Raw genomic sequence first — 20,382 nt, forward strand, 5'->3', positions numbered from 1 at the left:
GAGTGAACGAAAGCATTCACGAGTGAAAATGGTTGGCTTTCACCATTGTGCGAGGAGCTCCACTTCAGCAAAAGGAAAAAAAAAAAGAAAGAAAGGACCATAGAAGACTACGGGCACAAGGTGCCTCGATACGACTTCTCTTTGCTGGCTTCAACGCGCGCGCTATATAGAGCCCTGGAACCTGTGCGGTGGTTGGCATCGGAATGCCGAGAACGAGGCTATAGCGGCTCAGAATGTGCCAGTGCCCGTCGGCTGCAACAAGTCGGGTTGTCGTCGCGCAAAGCAACTAACGCCCGAGGCACAAGCACCACACGTTACGCATACGAAAAAAATAACTTGCGAGACGCCAAATTGAGTCTCGGCATTTATAGCCTTCAGTTTACGGATCGGCAGTTCGTCGGAAATTTTCCTCGCCTCAGCAGCCAGCTCACACGTCGACGCTTTTAAATTTGCTAGCTCTGTTCGGACTTTAGAGAAGGTGGAGGGAAAGACAGCGGCTGGCTCACTTCGCTTAAAGGAGGGGAAAGTGGCACACCGGATGGGACGGGAGAAAATGACGTTGGTGAGGCGCTTTTTCGTATCACTGGCGGTTTGGACGCTGTGATACACTTATAGCCATTTTATAGCGGCGCTTCTGTCAGTGGCCGAAGCAATACAAATCTGATCACTACAGATTGTAAATAAAGGTGTATTCAGCAATACGGTGCGTCGCTGTATTGCTTGAGTGCTAATCGCATTAACTTCGACACTCATCGTGAGATGAGTTCTGCAAGATTAAAAAAAAATTAGATCAGCAGCGCCTGTGCTAGCGTGGGGGGGGGGGGGGGGGTCAGCGTTGGCTGCACCTATACTCAACCTTGGGCCACATTTGGGTCAACCATTCTGTCAAGGCGCACTGCGCCAATGTCCTGTTGGAGTCAAAGGATAAAAAAGAAAGGAGGAGGGAGGGGGCGAGAGAGAGCCCTCGTGTCACTACAGACTGCAGAAGCCGTGCGTGCTCTGTTCGATTTTCGCTACGCTGATGTGGCTAAGTGGGCCAACGACGCCGGCCAATCATGGCGAGCATACGGCGGCAAAGGGGCACTGAAGGCTGCAGGAACTACACGAGACCAGCATTCGAAAGGAAGGGCGTCTGGACGCCCACTCACAATGTTATCGGATTCAAGCTCAGGAACCTGAGCTTGACAGGGCCGGTTTTCTGTACGCCAACGTGAGAGAACAGACTCTAAATAAACTATCGAGGGCCTCAATCTTTGTTTGTTTGTCGTCGTCGTCGTCGTCGTCGTCGTTGTTGTTGTTGTTGTGGTGGTGGTGGTGGTGGTGGTGGTGGTGGCTATTCTAGACATGACTATTCAATATGGGGCCTGCTCATCCTCCGCCTTGTTTCTCATGGAATGAAACAGGAGGCGCCAAACACGTTATGCAGTCATGGGGCTACCGTGATGAAAGCAATGCTCTTCTTGAGAATCTACATACCGAAGAATGTCTTTTCGCATGTATGGTTGCCTGCAATACCTTGTGTTTCCAGAACAGTCCATTACAGCCCGCAATCACCATAATAGCCGACGTCGCATTCTTGTACTAAGACACTGATTTGCATGCAGGGCGTGTGAACATGACACACCTCCGTGACATTGCAAGAGACGTTAAGCTAGACCGATAGCTGGCTTCACTCGCAAGGCTAAACCTAACTGTAGCTATATACAACCACCACCTCCTCCACACCCAGCTGCAACAATGTAACTGTACAGCACCTACGGCCCTTTATTGCGATCATATTAGAGAGACTATACAGGGTGTTTCACGTAACTTGTGCCAAGGAGTTTTAAATAAAGTGGCTAGCCTCAGCTGAATGAAACCAACGACACATGGTTTGCCGTCCTGTGGCGCTGCTTAGAGTAGTTCTTATAATCCGCTTAATTGGTTAATTAACTAAGATGAATCATGCAAAATCTTTAATATTCACTTTAGGGCCAAGTGCGTTTCGTTGTGCTGTAGAGTCGGTTCAGAAACGACCGATCCAATTTTTTTGGCAACGTACGTGCTGCGTGGTGATATTTTTCGGCGTTTAAAGAAAGCCCGTGAAATATGAAATAAAACCACGTGACTGCGCTCGTGCGCTATCGTATTTGCAGCGCTGTTCAATCGCGGTTCGTGCGAAATAACCGTGCGCGCGGACCGTGGCCAAATGAGCGGCCGCGGCTCTACAGGCATCGGCTTCACAGTGCGTCAGCATCTTTGGCGGTGGCACCCGTGGCACCCGGAGAGCTCCTGATAAGCGATAGGCTCGACGCACGGTTGAGAGCGCTGCAAATACGATAGCGCACGAGCGCAGTCACGTGGTTTTATTTCATATTTCGCGGGCTTTCTTTAAATGCCGGGGAAACAAAATTCGCCGCGCAACACGTACGTTGCCACAAAAAAAAAATTAGATCGGTCGTTTCTGAACCGACTCTACAACAGAACGAAACGCACTTGGCCCTAAAGTGAATATTAAATAGTTTGCATGATTCCTCTTAGTTAACTAATCAATTAAGCAGAATGTATAGAATGCTTTGAGGAGCGCCACATGAGGGCAAACCACAGATGCCCTTAGTTTCATTCAGCTTCGGCTTACCACTTTTTAAATATCCTTGGCGCAAGTTACGGGAAAGGCCCTGTGCAATCGAGAATAGCGACCGCGTGTGAAAGTTCGATCAGGCTGTTAGAACAAAGTCTGGAGCTCGTACTGCAAAATGACCCCCAACTGCGAAGGTTCCGACACGCGCGCGGTTGATCGAATGCGTGCCCGGCTGCACGTGCGCATAGGGGGAAGCGGAGTGGAGTGAAAGCTGTTCGCAGAAACGAAAGCGAGTGTCGAAACAGTGACCGCGTCAACATCCCCTCACAATCAATAAACTGTCTTTCGTTTTCTCGCTTGGGATACAGAAAAGCATAAAAATGAAAAGAGAGAGAAAACGCTGTCAGCTTGGGCGTGAGTTCGCGCGCGTGTGTCTGGCCACGAGAACAGGTTAAAGCAAAATAAAACAAAGTCACGGATTTATAACGACCAGCAGTGAATTCTTTTCCTTCTATATACCAGCTGCATTTCTCGGATGACAGCTTTAATGTTAATTCTGTAAAGGAAAGAAGATAAGAAAGCAGGGAAAAGAGAGAGTAAATAACGTTACACCTCAAAGCCTTAGGTGCTTTGCCGATTGTTCTGAGAGCACAGGCCGCTCCGCACACACACACAGAAAGGTTTGAAAGAAAAAAATGCGAGAACTGCGATCATCAACAGTGGAAAACACAAGCTCAGACGACAGTATTGCATACATGATGGCTTTGGAAACAATAACAAAAGACAGGAACAAAGGAACAACAGAGAACGGGAAATAAGTATTTAAAAAATACGCAGTAAGCAATGCCGTGTACATACCGGTAGCAGCAGTAGCGCTTAATGATACGCACTATGCGCAACACTATGCGCCTTTTGTCACTCTAGTAACTCGTAAACGCGCACACTACATAGCCAGCAGCAGGTGCAGTATGTCTAAAGAGAGCAATGAACATTACTGCATTAGTTCCGAATGATATTCACGTAAATGTAATTATAAATCCACTCACACATCTATGAGGCAAACAAATGAGCGCGCAAGTTCAAATCGAGTAAAAACGAACCATGGATAATGTTTCTACATAAGGGTTACCTCACCACCGGTGTTTTCATGATCACCGCTTGTGCAGGACGGTGATGCGAACAAAGAATCACAACAAATAAACGTTGTTTGTGAAAGCGACGTGATTGATTACAAGGTTCGGCGTGGCTGCCTGGCTGCTGGGTCGGTCGCTATCTCGGTGGTTATATTTGTGGGTATATATATATATATATATATGCAGGAAGGGTATGCAAGAATGTACCCGCGGAGTGGCTTATATAACCCTTATTGTCTGCTGACCAAGTATATTTCATCTGTGTTCTGCTTAACATACAAATAAATAAATATATTTATAACTTCCTACATAAAACCTGAACTTAAGATGTCGGCTCACAAACATCTTTTAAGCACACCGATCTGCCAATAGAACGGTGAATTATATATTTCACAGACTCCTTAACTTTCTTTGATACAGCCGTTTGGTGAGTGCGATTGGGGTTGTGTCCGTTCTTGGCCAATTCTCTCCAGAATGGATGTGCCCCAAAGAGGTACAGAATTCCTGAATGTTACTTGATACGTGTTGTACATACGTTTCTGTGCATGCACATGTCATCATCAATTTGTACACATCGCCGTACAACAAGCGTAGCCAACAAGCCAACAAGCGTAGTGGTCTCCGAATCGCAATTTCGGATACTCGAATCCGGGAGAGCCCGGGAGCCAAGCACGTAGCCAGAGAGCTCATTCTGTGCCGTAGCATACATACAGGATACGCGACCGACTGATGCCCCGTGTTCCGATTGGCGGGACGGGACAAGCGCGTACTCCTTCATTATTTGCTCCTGTTAAGTGGGATTCACACGACGGGAGGGATCGATTGCCGAGTGAGTCAGCAGACGAGCCATGACGTATACAGCTCAGTGCCGCATAATCACGCCACACACCAAAACGACGCAGACGAGCTGCTAGCGGCGCGATTCGGTGCATCTCAGCAACGTCACGGTCGTCTGCAGACTGAATCGGCGATCCGTTCCGTCTTGTGAATCCAGCCTAATGTAGAGTTAGCCAATCAGGGCCCACAGCTGCAGCGGTTCGAGAGGCAAGGTGTCCTTGGGCAGCTGTGACGAACCGATAAGAACGCCAAGTCAGGCAGCTTCGTAAAAGGGCGCTGTGGAACAGGTGAAACTATAAGCAGCACGACGACAAGGAAGCGAGATATGTGTGATCAACAGGACACGCGCTGTCCTGTCGATAAGCTCTTCCTTGTCCTCCTTTGTTTTGCACGCGCACCTTCGTTAGCTGGCTCGAGCTCCAGCTTGCACAACTCGAAACGGTTTTTAATGATAGCGCACACATATACGTTTTCTTTGCAGGCCGAGCACGGACCGCCTGCACGCTGTCCTTGCGGCAATGGGAGGGCAAAGCTTGCTCTCGTGACAATGCTGGCCGTCATGTTCGGCCGGCCACTCAGAACGATTGACTTCAGGGGCGGGAGAAATGGCACTGCGGTGAGGGGCTACCCACTCTTGTAGTGTAGCGCACCGCATACGAACAGCACATTTTAACATCTTAGCGTCGCAGATTCATTATTAATTTTTATAGATACATATCACAGCCGAAGGTGTGACGACAGATGGCTATAGGTTCTTCTTCATCGACGAACGAACTATAATTCATGCGGCACGCGAAGTCACGCCCGCCATCTAAGACGGTGACTATAGGCGCCCATGGAAGCTTCGTGAACACGGCAGACGAGAGAGCAAAAAAAAAAAAAAAAAAGAACTGAATTCACTGTACTGCGAGGGAATTCGGCTTCCCTTCGTGGCTGTTGTGCTCCGCTATCTGTAACGGCTGCTCACCGCCACTATACAACCTCGTCCTGTTACGGCGCTCTCTGTCGCCGTATACCGCTAGCCAAGCGGCACCGAGCCACGCTTGCATTGGCATACATATCGCGTTACGTGCCGCGGAGCGCCTCGCGTGATGCGCCGTTTACGGCCAAGTGGTCGCGTTGATTAGACGGCGCTCTGCGCCGTGCTCCTTCCACTCCGCTAAGCTTCTCGACCCAAGGCGCCGAGCCTGACGCGGCCGCACTCTCCGGCACAGTGGTCAGCACCCGTGAACGGTCTTGGCGAGACCAAGACTCGGGCTGAAATGCTGACCCCCCCCCCCAGCTGCCAGACCGATCGACTGCTCCATTCGCCCGCAATAATATGTTGCGTCTCAGTGGTGCGCGCCTCTAGCTCCGCGCTACACGTTGCTGTTAATGCGATCGCTATCCACTGGGAGACAGACCGTCAGATGGAGAGTCAACTACTTCCGGTCTCGTCGCTCTCGTGGTATAGGCGTGGACGGGCTGACTTGAGTGCCCCGACCGTGGTCGGTGGAAAAGTGGTACTTAGAAATCATGATTAAGGGCCCATATACAATAATCTAACCTGACCTCAACTAACCTAAACTATACTAACTCGACCAAATAGCTATGCCCGATTCAGTCGTGGCCCGTACGTATCGGCAAAGCAGTTCGTATTTCCATTGAAAGAAGCCCCTACGACGCATTAACCTTCGTACCTAATGACATCGTATAAATGCGTGAGGTCCTATCTAAGCACGCGCTATTACCATACCGTGATAATGGGTGTGGTGTGTATAGTATGAGACACATGTTTCTCTCTCTCCGTTTCTTTAATAGAGACGCTGTAGACGGATCGTAACTATCACATTTGTGTCGCTATTTCTTTCTTCATTATTTTTCCGGTTCGCTCCCTCTTACGAAACAGTCGACTTCACTGCATTGGCAACAACTAACGGGCGGGATAACAGCGGTGAAGGACTGACTAGCAGCGTATGTGGTGCCGTGCGTGTATAACAAAGAACTCCAAGTGGGAATATTCTGGCGGTGTGCAGTTGCTAGCGCTTAAAATGAAAGAAATTAAATAGACGTCAACCATTGTACGTTAATTAAATTTAATCCAACGTTTCGGAGTCATGCCGACTGCTTCATTGGGGTACTACGGGAAGCTGCAGTAGATTTTTGTTGATTCCGCACCTGCAGCATGGTAGGCCCTGTTGACGGAGTCGGAAACACTCCGAAAGCTAGGGCTAAATGTTAGAAGCCTACACAGTCGGCGTTTGTTTAGTACGTCTAATTTCAAGTGTTCCCCAACCACGGAGTGGTGCAGTTTCCGTTAACACGATGCAAACGTGCGGTTGCTATGGCACTCGGTTACTGCGTCGCCCATGAGGCCCGTTTGGATGAATCCGCCCGATAATAAAGTTACCTCGCTGAAAAGGTCACGCTGGTCAATTTTTGTGCGAACGTACTCCCTTCAGCAAATCACTTCCAACTCCACAATCCGCGTACGCTGTCAATGAGTTAGTTTAATAACGTAATGTGTGTGCTGCACTTTGTGTGCTCCACGCATGTGTTGCGCGTCTGTGGCCTGTGATCCGCACTGTGCGCATCGTCATTTCGTTTCTTATCACTCGCGCATGAACCAGCACTCTAGGTGTGTCGCCAGCCAAACATCTCCAGGATTCATTGAAGAGCATCTCTCTCTCTCTCTCTCTCTCTCTCTCTCTCTCTCTCTCTCTCTCTCTCTCTCTCTCTCTCTCTCTCCACACACACACACACACACACACACACACACACACACACACACACACACACATATATATATATATATATATATATATATATATATATATATATATATATATATATATATATATATATATATATATATAAGCAGAACGAGAAGAAAGCGGGGTTAACCGAGGGGCCCGATATTTATTAATCATATATCATTAGAAGCCAACAAACAAAGACACCAAGGAAAACATACGGGAAATTATTCGTACTTACTAATTGAATTAAAGAAATGATAAACAAGTGTAAATGAAAGTGGATGAAAAAACAACTTGCCGCAGGTGGGGAACGATCCCACGCCTTCGCGATTACGCGTGTGATGCTCTACCAATTGGGCTACCGCGGCGCCGTTTTCTCATCCACTTTCCGGGGTATATATGCGTTACTACTAGAACTAACCGTGGGAGTGTTAGCCAATGGTGCTGTCGAGTGAGGTCGGAGGGAGGGGGGGGGGGGTTTGCAGCAAGGTTATCATAGTGGTCCTCGAGCAGCCCTTGGCCACGCGACGTTCTTGTCGGTATTTGTCAGCCTGAACGACCACTATAGGACGGTGGCGTAAAGGCTGCTTGTTCTTTCCGCATAGCTTGTCATATAACTGCGGTGGGCTCGGCGATCATAGCCCGGAAAGTACTGGCAGAAGCACTTTTCAAGCGCGCCCAACAAAAACAACTGGAGATTGCGTCTTCCAACCTCATCTGGAGCATGCACGGCCAGGGCCGTCGAATGGTCACTACTCGTCGGGAACTGCCGCCGCAATTCACTTCGACCGACGACTGCGAGTCAATGCAACTGAAATTACAACATCTTCTCATGTTCCCCATGAATTTCGGCAGGGGAACAAGAAAGCAGATTGCAAGGGCAACAGAGGATTTTCGCAAAATGGATCTGGCAGCGCGCAGGCCAAGGTCCTCGCACGGCTCCACGCCGTGCGTCCCAACGTTGCTAGAAGCTATAGTCTAGTAACGTTGGTGCGTGCTGTCGCGCCTTCTCCTCTTTTTCCCGTCGCGCGCTATCCCAGTCTGACGTCCCCGTGCTCGGGCTCACTTACGCGTGACAGCGCACGGACAATTTAACGGCGCGCGCGCGCGCGCCGGCTGTGTTTTTCTGGTTAATTACCAGCGCGCGAGATAAAGCGCAGGGGCCCGCTGAAGCGGCGGCCGTGTAAATCTTCTCACTTCACCTCTCAGCGTCTTGCAGGACCCGCATGAATCGTCTGACATGCTGCTAAGAGCGCAGGCGATGACGACCGGACCTCAGGTGCGCTGCACGTCCGGAGCAGTGCTTTTCGGGAAAATTCGGGCGCCGCAGCACTTGCCTCGCGGTGCGAGTGCGCCGCTTGTCGGAAAGTGACGGGGCAAGGCTTGCCCGCCGCTCAGCCGTGACTTAAGGCGAGTGCATCCGCGAGAAGCAAACACAAGGACCGAGTTTGAGCAGCCTATATAATAGGCGTATTCGTATAACGTGAAGCGCGCGGGCATTTTGGATCAGCGCATGCATGGAAGTGGCACGAAGCCCCGTGTGCAGCGAGAAGTGTATAATGCGGCCCTAAATTCGTAAAACTCCTCTTTCACAAGATGATTTTATCATTGGCCGGTGCTCGAGCGCCCGTCACTTACGATATAGTGATCAGCGCGACAATGATACGATCGCGGCGGTGATGTCCAATCGCTGACGGCACTTAGGATTCAAGTTGCATATATATATATATATATATATATATATATATATATATATATATATATATATATATATAAGGAAGCCAACAAACAAGGACACCAAGTGCAATACAGGGGAAGTCATTTGTACTTACTAAATGAATTAAATAAATGATAATTTAATGTATACGAAAGTGGATGAAAACAGCTGAAAATGAAAGGTTGTTCCACATCCGCCGCCAAGGTTTGCGAGTGGTGGCGCTGGCTAACACTCCCATGGTTAGTTCTAGTAGTAACATATAAATACCCCAGAAAGTGGATGGGAAAACGGCGCAGCGGTAGCTCAATTGGTAGAGCATCGCACGCGTAATGCGAAGACGTGGGATCGTCCCCCACCTGCGGCAAGTTGTTTATTCATCCACTTTCATTTCCATTAATTTATCATTCCTTTAAATCAGCTAATAAGTACAAATAATGTACCCTGTGTTTTCCTTGGTGTCCTTGTTTGTTGGCTTCTTATGATATGATTAATAAAAATTGCGCCCCTCGGTTAACCCCCTTTCTTCTCGATCATACACACACACACACTATATATATATATATATATATATATATATATATATGCTACGTCCACCATCCAGTCCAAATTCTCTCCACTTCTGTTTACAGTGGTCACAGATCTGCGTACTTCCGTTTCCGCTTCCTCGGTGGCGTTCTTCAGTTAACTCGCGAAGCACAAAGTTCCGTGGCAGACCTGTTGCTCTGTAGATGACGCCAGTCACTAAATATTGCAACGAAACATGACCGCGAAACCAGTTTGCAGACCTTGGTGCGCCATTTGGCGTCTTCGGTGCTACCCGTAACGTTATCAATAAGTATTTCACGCAAACTTTATGGGCTTACCTTTTGTTTAGTGGCAATTAAACTGTCTGAATGAAGAACAAAAAATAAAGAAGGACATGTCCAGTTGGAAAATTGTTCAAGGACTGTTCTCCGAGTCATATTCTTGGCTACGCACTGGTATTGTGGAGTAGAGGTAAAGAATTGAGTTATTCTACTCAAGGTCCTCGGTTCGAATCCCCGCTCAAACCACGGCCTTTTTCAGGCTTGAAATGGCACCTGAATTTAGCGAGAAAACAACGTGCGGAGATCCAGTGAGGCTATGCGGATACAGGTGAAATCAAAATTAGAAGGTTTACTGAGCGACGGAAAGACACTCCTTCGCGATACCATGAATAGGCCACTCTGGAGCAGTAATCGGCCTAAATTAACCTGGTAGTTAAGCATTGGCCCTCAGTTCCCAGCGGTTGCGAAGCACCTGCCCGACGTGGCGGCCAGACTTGCTGAGCAGCAGAGGGTGCTGAGGAACTTTGCATCAGAACTGGCCACCACTGAAAACTGAACCTTGCGCAACGTTCAACACGCCACTCCTACGCATTGAATCTAACTTAGCATGGCTCTTTGAGAAATTATCAGCAGTTGCCTGGAATTCCATGTGGAATAAATAGGTTAAGAATGCTGACAGAGAGAGGCCTTTATTATGATATAAAAGGTGAGAGGTCGGCCTGAATCAATGTCCTGACCTGCTATATGCTCGGCGTTGAGGGAAGGGGAAAGGGTGTAGAAAGAAAGAATAGAGAAGACGTTGATTATGAGGATGAAGATGGTGGTGAAAATCTTGCACGCTTCAAGACTCTTCGAAGTCTATTGTCCATTCCGGTCTCATACAAAAATGAGGCATATACATATACTAATGGGCACATCCTCTGCTACGCCTACATTCGTGAGAAGAGAGGATACGGGATGAGACTACAAATACATAAGTACAATTTTTGTCAGAAAGGCTCCAATACTGAGCCCGTAAAAAAGCATCTGTTCAACTTATAAACGGACAACTCTATAGGTCTTGTTAAAGTAGACCCTTCAGCTACCTAGACACAGCTGCCACCTTTTCTGGCGGTCGTAGAAGCAAGTAGAGAAAGCTTCATCCGAGATGCTCTTCAGCGCATTACTCACAGCAGCTTCGATTGTTACCGCATCTTTATGACGCTTACCTTTCAGTGGCACTTGGATTCGCACGGAGAAAGAAGAAGAAATCACGCGCGACAGGTCAGGTGAATACGAGGATGCGGTGGAGCAGGAATATTGTGTTTGGCCAGATATTGCTGGACTGATGCAGCTGTGTGGGGCGACGCATCGTGTAACAAGAACCATTGTCTAAATAATGACAAATGAGGACGGCGCCACCGAATCGCTCGGCGCAAACATTTTATTAAAACGTCAGTGTAGAATTTGTTGTTTATTATTTGCCCTTCACGCAGGTATTCATGGTGCGAGAACCTTATAGCATCAAAAAAATGCAATCAACATTGTGTTTTTCATGTTTGTCCCTTCGCTTATATAGAGAGAGTTGAACCGTGACCTCGCCATTCGGCGCTTTGTCGCTTCGTTCGAGGGTCATATCTGGTAGCGCTAACTTCCATCTCCGGCACTTAACAAAAATGTGGTATCACTTCTGGCACTTCCCAAATATTCAGCAGCAATGGTTCTTCTCGTTTCTTTCTGTTTGTCTGTCAGTGTGTGAGGAACGATTTTTGCATTCAGTTTCCGTTTCGCTAAATTGTTATGTAAAATCTGGTGGAACACATTAATGCGTTCCACTAGATCTTACACCTATTATGCACACAAACGTAGCCATCGTCATGTAGTGTATCACACGTTTTACATTTGTAGCGGTATGCGACGTCGATGAACACCCCATGCTGAGGTCACCTTGCCCTCTGTAGAACTCCATGTGCCATTCAAAGGCGCGACTTTTCGATAATGCTTCGTCACCATATAGTTGCTTAATCATGTTACATATCTCACTAGGAATTTTCCCTTATAATGGAGAACTTAATGTTAACTTTCTCCTCGAAATTTCCCATGCACTCGGGGTTCAAGCAAAATATGTAGTAGACGTGAGTGGCAATGTGGGCTTGTTGGTGCATCTTGACCAACGGTGGTTGAGTGCAGGGAAAAATACAAGGACGAAAGGAGGAAGATTGGACGCACTGGCACAAGCGCCTATGCGTCCAATGTGCCTTCTTTTGTCCTTGTGTTTCCCTGCGCTCAACCACATTTAGCCAAGCAAGCGATATGGCATAAAAGCATTCATTTTCGGTGCGTGCTTACTGCCGCCCGAAGCCAGAGGTCGTACACTATGTCATCGAGTGGCACGGTACGATGAAACTGTTTTTGAGACCGCGCAGCGACCAGGTCGCCCTCGCGGCGTTCATTTCTGCTGGCGAAGCGCCGATAAGCAAGGATACATGGTGCGTGTTGAGTGCATGCTCCATGCAGGGCCGTTGCAGGGACTACCGATGCTTCTCGGCGTCAGGAGGACCGTCGCGCCTGCCTCCTTACACGCATACTGGGCAGGTATCGACTTGCATGCATGCCGACGTAAGTTGCTCCAGTGCCGCAACGCATACCTCAGGCCAGGTGGGAGCCCGATAAGCGCGCTCACGAGTGGCCGGCACAGAGCACTGCCCCGAGAGAGCCGCCGATAAACCTCCGAGGCGTACTGGTGAAGAGATGAAAGGCGTATCGCATTGGACCTCATTCATTCACTCCTAAGCACCAAGGCGTCATCGTGCGCCGAGTCGGCGCGCCGCTGTCTGCTCCGTGACGACAGCTGCAGATGTCTCGTCCAAAACATCCCCGACATGTACGGTGCGCACCCTGTCTCTTCGTTGGCTGCGCGCATATCCCGGACCACCAGTCCGCATGAGCCTGATCTACCGTTTCCGCTTGGTGTCAGTGGTCTTTGAAGATTACGGCATTGTGCGTACTAATTTTATTTTTTGCCCGAGCCCGGCGGGCGATCCAGGCCCCTGTGGGTTCCTAGAATAAGGGACCCTCCCACGAGTGACAAGTCACCGTTTCAAATTAAAGTTTACTCATTTATTCATTCGTTTGTGTGTGCAAACAAAGTGGAAGATAAACGCTATATACGGGAAGTGTCGGCCGCATATTTCGGTCGCCACAGAAGCCCCCCACGTCGTGACGCAGGAAGTCTGCGATGTCCGTGGCGCAAGTGGTCGGCAGTGCCCGTGTGATGGCGTGTCACGTCGCGTAGTCAGTAGCTACGGCGATCCGCTTGCTCCCCAAAAGAGAAGTCGGAAATGGCCCAACGAGATCAAGGCCAATGTGGTAGAACGAGCTAGGGCTATAGGCTAGAGAGGACCGGCATGCTGCAAGGACAAACTCTTGCGGCGTTGGCAGGATTCGCAACCAGCAACGTACCTGCGCACAGAGCGCTAAAGGCCAAAGGAATCGACGCCGCACGCGGGATTCTCATGAAGAGGTGACCGGCTGTTGGGGCAACGTGGAGCTGGTAGAGAAGAGTAGAACGGAGGGTCGTAGGTATTACGACCAGAAGCTCGGGGAGTTTGGTATTGCGACGCGTTAGAGAATATTGTCGCGGAGCACGAGCAGGTGGAGGGACGGGTAGGAGTGATTAGAGCGTAAAGGATCCATGATGGACCGCAAGTGTGCATCGGTGAGCTGTTGATTGCATATATCACTGAAGTCGGAGATGGCGAAGACGCCGGTGTCGGAATCAAGGGCGGTGGAATCGGGAGGGTCCACGGGATGACGAGATAGGCAATGGTGCCGGTCTTGTAAAATACACCAAAGCTGTATTCATGAAGCGCCCAGCGACTATATCGTCCAGTCGGGTCTTTGAGGGACAAGAGCCAGCACTGCGCATGGTGGTCCGTGATGACCGGAAGGTGCGGCCAAACAAGTATACGGTCGAAATTTTGCGACTGTCTAAACTATCGCAAGGCATATTCGCGCTCAGTGCTGGAGAAATTGCGCTCTGAATGGGAGAGGAGGCAACTGACGTAGCCGATGACGTGGTCTTGGCATTGTTGCCGCTGTGCGAGAACAGCGCCGATGCCGTGTCCACTGGCATCTGTTCGCACTTGTGTAGCCGCTATGGGGTCAAAATGCGCCAAGATGGGAGGAGTATATAGTAAGCAATCTGGTGAGCGTGCGGAATGCATCGGCTTGTTCGGGACCCCATGAAAATGTGATTTCTTTCTTCGGGAACTGTGTTAGCGTACGAGAAATGTCAGCAAAGTTCTTGACAAAACATGGGGAATAAGCTATAACACAAGCCAACAAAGCTCCGGACGCCTTTGGCCGCACGCGGCACAGGGAAATAATTCACGACACGAATTTTGCCGGCATCAGGTTGGATGCCACGAGAACTAGTCACACGGTGGCCTAGGTGTCATGAGTAATTTCACAACGGCCGAAACTGCACTTCCAACTGAAAGCCAGCTCGTGGGAAAACGCAAAGCACTCCCCATAGCCGAGTCAGGTGGCTCCCAAATGTTGGTGAAGAAACGGTTACATCATCTAGATAACAGAAGCATGGCGTCCATTTGTAGCCACGAAGCAGAGAGCCCATCGTTCTTTCAAACGTGTCGGGGGTATTGCATAAGCCAAAAGGCATAACTTTAAATTGAAATAGACAAATGCAGGCTTTTCGCTGCCCAGGTTGTCGACAGAAATCTGCCAATATCCTGAGCGGAGGGCGATATATGAGAAGTAGGCAGACCCGTGAAGACAGTCGAGGGCGTCATTAATCCGCGGCAGTGGGTAGACGTCCTTGTATACGTGCATTCGACTTTGTTCGAGCGATGGTAGTCGACGCAGAAGCGCTGCAGCTGCCATCCTTACTCTTACTTGGACGACAGGTCATGCGCAGGGACTACAGGAAGCTTCAATAACGTTTTTGGTGAGCATCTTGTCGACCTCGCGCTGGGTCACTTGCCGCTCAGCATGGGACACGCGGTAAGGACATCGTCGAATGAGACTGGCGTCTCCAGTATGAATGCGATGAGTTACAACGGATGTCTGGCCCAAAGGGTGGTCATCAAAGTCAAAGATGTCGCGATAGGACATTAACAGGTGCCGTAGATCGGTAGCTTGCGCTGGGACGAGGTCAGGCGCTATCATTTTGTCAAAACTGGCATCGGTTGAACTGGACAAGGTGGTGCGCCCGCAGCGGAAGTCGAGGAATCGTCAGCAGCGAATTCAGAAATGGCATGCTCATCGACAGAAGAGCCATTGGCCAGAGCCATATGCCTACCGGGATAATTGCGTGCACCAGCTAAAGTTCAGGATGGGCAGTGATGACGCTTTGTTATTAGTGATGGTAATGAGGGTGTGGGAAACGTCAATATTTAGGGCCAATAGAACATCGGATATTGGAGTCAAAAGTAATCTCCATCGTAAATGGAAGGCAAGGACATCAAGTTCACGTATACATAACGGCTTCAGGGGGCATTCGAACGTGATCGACGGAGCACAAACGCGGTTGACGTGCGGGGGAGCGTCATATCGAAGAGGTAGGTCGAGCTGGAGCAGACCACTCCCACAATCAAACAGGGTGGAATCTTATCTCCAAGCGACGGCAAACAACATTACCTCGGTTCTGTCCAGCTACGCGGCATTTACATATTTTTAAATCTTTGTGCATTATAGTTGGGACACCCTGTATATTACATTGAAACGCACTGGATGTCATTTAGATGGAGATATAAAGTCCGTGCCGAGGAAAGTTCCTCGAACAGCGCGCCGCAATTTTGCGTGTATTCGCGGGCTCCTTTCCCGCTCGGAAAAAAAACCTTTATGTAGGACGTATTGAGCAACAGAAAGCTGTATCGGGAGTTTTGCATGTTGCTCTACAATTTTCTCATTAACTCTTTTGATCTAATTATATTTGAGAAGTTGATTGAGACTAATTATGTAGTTAGGCGGAATGAAAAAAAAATCTTATCTCCAAGCGACGGCAAACAACATTACCTCGGTTCTGTCCAGCTACGCGGCATTTACATATTTTTAAATCTTTGTGCATTATAGTTGGGACACCCTGTATATTACATTGAAACGCACTGGATGTCATTTAGATGGAGATGGTTTTCGGTGCCTGCACAGCACCGCTAGACATGAGGACCGCTATCCCTATCGTGTTCTTTGGTGAAACGAACCCTTCAAAAATCAATCAATCAATCAATCAATTTGTAATGTATCTCATGAACGCAGAAGGATGGTCATCTGGCCGGGTTGGGAAGGTACTATAACGAAAAAACGGTTTTGTCCCTTCTTTCTGTCCCTGCCCTTTCGCGCTTTCTTCGCTATCACATAAACAGTTGACGCGCACCTCTAGTATTATGTCGACATAGAGTCAACCGATAATGCCTCACGCCAATCACCCGGTGGTTTCAAAAATCGCTTGTCCAAAGCGTTAGACTCTTGATTCGGCTTTATTTTGGACTGACTTTGCCCACATTCTTCGCACCTACCCGCATTTTCAGCTGCTCTTTTTACTTACGATGATCGCGATGGATAGTTCGAGGGGAAACGAAGGGGAGTGACCGGACCTCTCGATTTAGGTGGGGCACCCTCCGCCTTTTGTGGGCGCCGTCCTATTGTCCCGACATTCTATCCGTTGCATCCAGGAGTGTAACCAGGGGGGCGGGGAGCGAAGGAACCGCGGGAACGTGCGCCCTCCCCCTCCGAAATTTCTGTATACAAGGGATAACTAGCATAAAATGACGTGTGACAACACCCGCCTACCCCGACCCCCTTGCCCGGATAACTGTGAGCCATCCCTGGGAAAAAATTCGTGGCTATGCCAGGTTGCTTCCGTTGTCGGACTTGCACCGGTATACCTGTTTTGAAGCTCGGCGTCACCCGCCGCGGTGGCTTAGCGACTATACGGTGTTTCGCTGCTCAGCACGAGGTCGCGGGATCAAATCCCAGCCGTGGCGGCGGCATTTCGATGGAGGCGAAATGTAAAAACGCCCGTGGTACCCCGCACTGGGGGGACACGTTAAAGCTCCCCTGGTGGTCAGAATTAATCCGGAGCCCTCCACTACGGAATGCCTCATAATCAAATTGTGGTTTTGGCACGTGAAACCCCAGGACTTGATTTAACGTTCCCTCTCCTCCATTCCCTTCACTCACGGGCCACGGCGGCCGCATTCCAACGACGGTGGAATGCGAGAACGCATGCGCTCTTTGCCTGAGGTGCGCGCTATGGAATCCCAGGCGATGAGATTTTATCCGGAGCCCTGCACCGTGAGCTCAGCCAGCCAGTCATTCTCCCTACTCCTGTATCCCGCTTTTTAGTGAATTCTAGTGAAGTTGACCGCCGTCCTTTGCCTCGTCAAAGGCAAGGCGTTGAACGCGAGGAGCGCTCGCGGCTTCAGTTTTTCTGTTTTCAGCTGGAAGACGACTTATGAGCGCGAAAGTAAAGATGCGAGAACACCAGAAAGCGCGCGAATGCTAGGCAAACAATAGGCGAAGAGCTAGGCTGCCATCGCAAACCCGCACATCGATCTAAGAAGCCACGTTCCCAGCGCGGCTTTGTGACAGGTGACCTGACCGGTTTCACTCGTCGCCTCCCTACACTGCTGCTCTCAGGCCTCGTTTGTTACATTGTTCTGGAAAGTAAGAACAATGCTTAAAAAAAAAAGAAGTAAAAACGGCTACAACGACTTAAACGGCCCTGAAACATTCGCCCTTTTCACGCTTCAGTGTTCCGTAATACTTTCCAGGGTAATTTCTGGCAATTGCAGTAAACATTCGTTCAAGATAATAATTACCTAAACAATTATAATCGGCATAATTATTTTGCAGCACTGGCGCTTGTCCTTGCGTGAACGGACCAATGACATCACCCTTCAAGATGTAGTTAAATACTCCCTACGGAAGACATTTTTTGGGGGTGACGAGGGGGAGGGGTCAGGGAATGTCCGTATGGATGTGTTTATAGCTTTACACATTTACGCGAGGTTGCATGAAATTACGTCAACGAACTTGAACGCAACAGCATACCATGCTCATAAACGTGTCTGCGGGAAAAAAAAAAAAAAAGAACGAGACCTCAGACTTCAGCGACCTTGCGCAGAGCCCGAGTTCCAGCGATGCTGTTTTCTGTCGAGCGCTTGAATGAGTAATTTTTTCCAAAGCTCGCAATGAACCAGTACGTCTTAAACTTTGCCCGCACATCAACATGTTCCCATCCTCTGTAAATTTATAATCGGTGGCAGGTTTAGTTCTCCCAGAAGGTGAGGAAAACATAAGGCTTGAACAACGACTTTGAGCGCTCGCAGTAGTAATTTTGTAATGGCGGGAGGGTGGCGCGGGCAACAGGGGTGCGCAGACACCCTCGAGCAGCTTGCGCGGCGTATGTGTAAGAGGGGGGAGTGACACCGCGAATTAGTGAAACTTTACTTGTCGTTAACGCAACAACAGTAAGTTAGAAGGTCGGGGACAGGAGCGGTGGGGACAGATTTGTGGCAGAGATAGACCACGCCCATCGTCGACGTCTATACATGCATCGCCGTCCCGATTGGCTTGCCACACCGCCGGCCAAATGAACTGTGCGGGGTGTTTCAAATATCTTTTTTTTTTCTGGCCTGAATTCATGGCAGCGGCGAACACCAGAAACTGCGCTATAATCGTCGATAAACTCTGATAAATAAAAAATTAACTAATCAGATTCAGCGTCAACTTTAGCGCACATATTGCAACGGCGGAATTGAAGACCGTCAGCGCTCAAGACATGTTTACTTAGTATGAATTATGACATAGCACTGTTTAAAGATATCCATACCCAAAATCAGCGACGGAATGCATTACTATTTCATGTAGCTTTGTCGAAATGGCAAGTACTGAACGTCAATGTTATACGTCGCTTGTTTGGGGACCGTCATCTCGAAACTTGTGCAAGTCTCAGGATTCCTCAGGAGCTGCATAATGAGACGAGTTTAAATGTTGCAACGGAGATGTCTGCAATAAAGTAACTCATTATATGAAATTAGTGAAAATCAGTTAATTATTCTATTGTCAATAATCGCGCAATCTTTTATGTTCGCCGCTCTCGAGAACCTTGACGCACATTATTGTCTGACATTCCTTGTTCTAACCCCCCTGGAGATAGTCGTAGCTGGAACAGTCGGTATGCTGCGCACACATGCTTGCTTGCGTATACAATGCGCTTGCGTGTCACTTACTCAGAAAAAAAAAAAAAAGCCCGATATTTTACTGTCGGCTGCCACGGTCTCGAAAGCCTTTACGTTGACGATCGTTCCCTTTACGTTGACGATTGGCGACTCATTGGTACAGATGAACACGCCGTTTGTGCTGAAATTTTGCGATTGTCGACACGAGTACAATGATGAACTGTTCCGCGCGAGCTGCGAGCGAGAATACAAAAAGAGAAAAAAAAAAGTCCTTTATCTCTTGCCGTGATAAAGATATTGCGCGGAAGACTTCCATGCGACCAAGCTGAACTACGGCACTCCTCAAGGTGTTGATTACCAAAGCACGGCTGCGCCTAATAGTATGGGGTATCCGCAATGTGTTCGACATGGTCCATCCTTACAGCACTCGTACACAGCCCCGCCTACTTTTTTTATACAATTGTCCTGTACATTTGCTGCGATTATAGGCTGTATTATCATCACACTGTTATCTTCCCTACCCACTGGTTTCTGTAGCTTTGTCGTAGGTAAGGCAAATAAATTGGTACTTGGGTGTTTTGGAGTTTGAAATAGAAACCACTAGCGCACGTTATTCCATTTTGTTTATACACCATGGCATGGCAAATGACGGCTCCGGACAGGAAACGTCTATTCGGCTTGCACTTTTTACGCCAAATTTGTGCGCTACCCTTTTAAACTTTCCGGGCTCTCATAGTTCTTTTCGTACGGTCGACCTAGGCTACGCTGAAGAAGAAACCAGACAAATCAATACGCACTGTCAGGGCCGCGTTTGGCAAGGCGCGCAACAAATTCTTTGTGACTTTCACTGCGCAGTCATGTGATCTCATGCTAGCTAGGTCGCGTTCTTTATTGCATCACTGAGCCCTGTGACTAATTTCAAACAAAAGCGACCAGGGGGAAGGTTGTGCGCCATAATGGGCGTTGCGCATTAAGCGGTTCTCTTAGCCCCGAGTCTGTGCAGAGGCCCGCTTTCCGTGTCACGTACCCTTCGCGACATAAATCGATGAGTCTACTTGGACTCGTACACGGAGAGAGAGGCGGTCATGCATGAGGAGCACGAAGAGACGGTCGAGGAGGAGGCAGCGGCGGTTAGCTTTTATTTTTAGGCGGGCGCCGATGTACGTGTGCGGGAGAAACGCGCACGTGGTGTCTTCGTTTGTTGTGCCACGTGACCTAGCCTAGCCAATAGCGTGCGAGGAGGAACCCCGCCCTTTAAAGAACGCACAAAGGCGCACCGAGCAGCACAACAGAAGGTGAACGAGGAGCTAGCGAGGTGCCTGCGTCGCGAGTAATCTGCGCGTTGTGATTTCCGATTTGCCGTGCCCTCCAGGTAAGTCGTTGCTTCTCAGATGCGTCGCCGACTCAGCCTG

At 49.0% G+C, this 20,382-nt stretch overlaps 1 protein-coding gene and 1 non-coding gene across 2 annotated transcripts in view; both read left to right on the forward strand.

Moving 5' to 3' along the window:
- The first annotated feature begins 9,274 nt into the window (after positions 1-9,274).
- On the forward strand, positions 9,275-9,346 carry TRNAT-CGU (transfer RNA threonine (anticodon CGU)). The gene has a single exon. It is a non-coding gene; the product is annotated as a tRNA-Thr (tRNA).
- Positions 9,347-20,185: 10,839 nt separating this feature from the next.
- Positions 20,186-20,382, forward strand: part of MESK2 (misexpression suppressor of KSR 2) — a 34,432-nt gene continuing 34,235 nt past the window's right edge. The window contains exon 1 of the mRNA XM_075673559.1: positions 20,186-20,342. The gene's annotated coding sequence lies outside the window, so the exon portion shown is untranslated. The remainder of the gene's footprint in view (positions 20,343-20,382) is intronic.

The sequence above is a fragment of the Dermacentor variabilis genome, chromosome 1, assembly GCF_050947875.1.
Source record: "Dermacentor variabilis isolate Ectoservices chromosome 1, ASM5094787v1, whole genome shotgun sequence".
In the NCBI taxonomy this organism is placed as follows: domain Eukaryota; kingdom Metazoa; phylum Arthropoda; class Arachnida; order Ixodida; family Ixodidae; genus Dermacentor; species Dermacentor variabilis.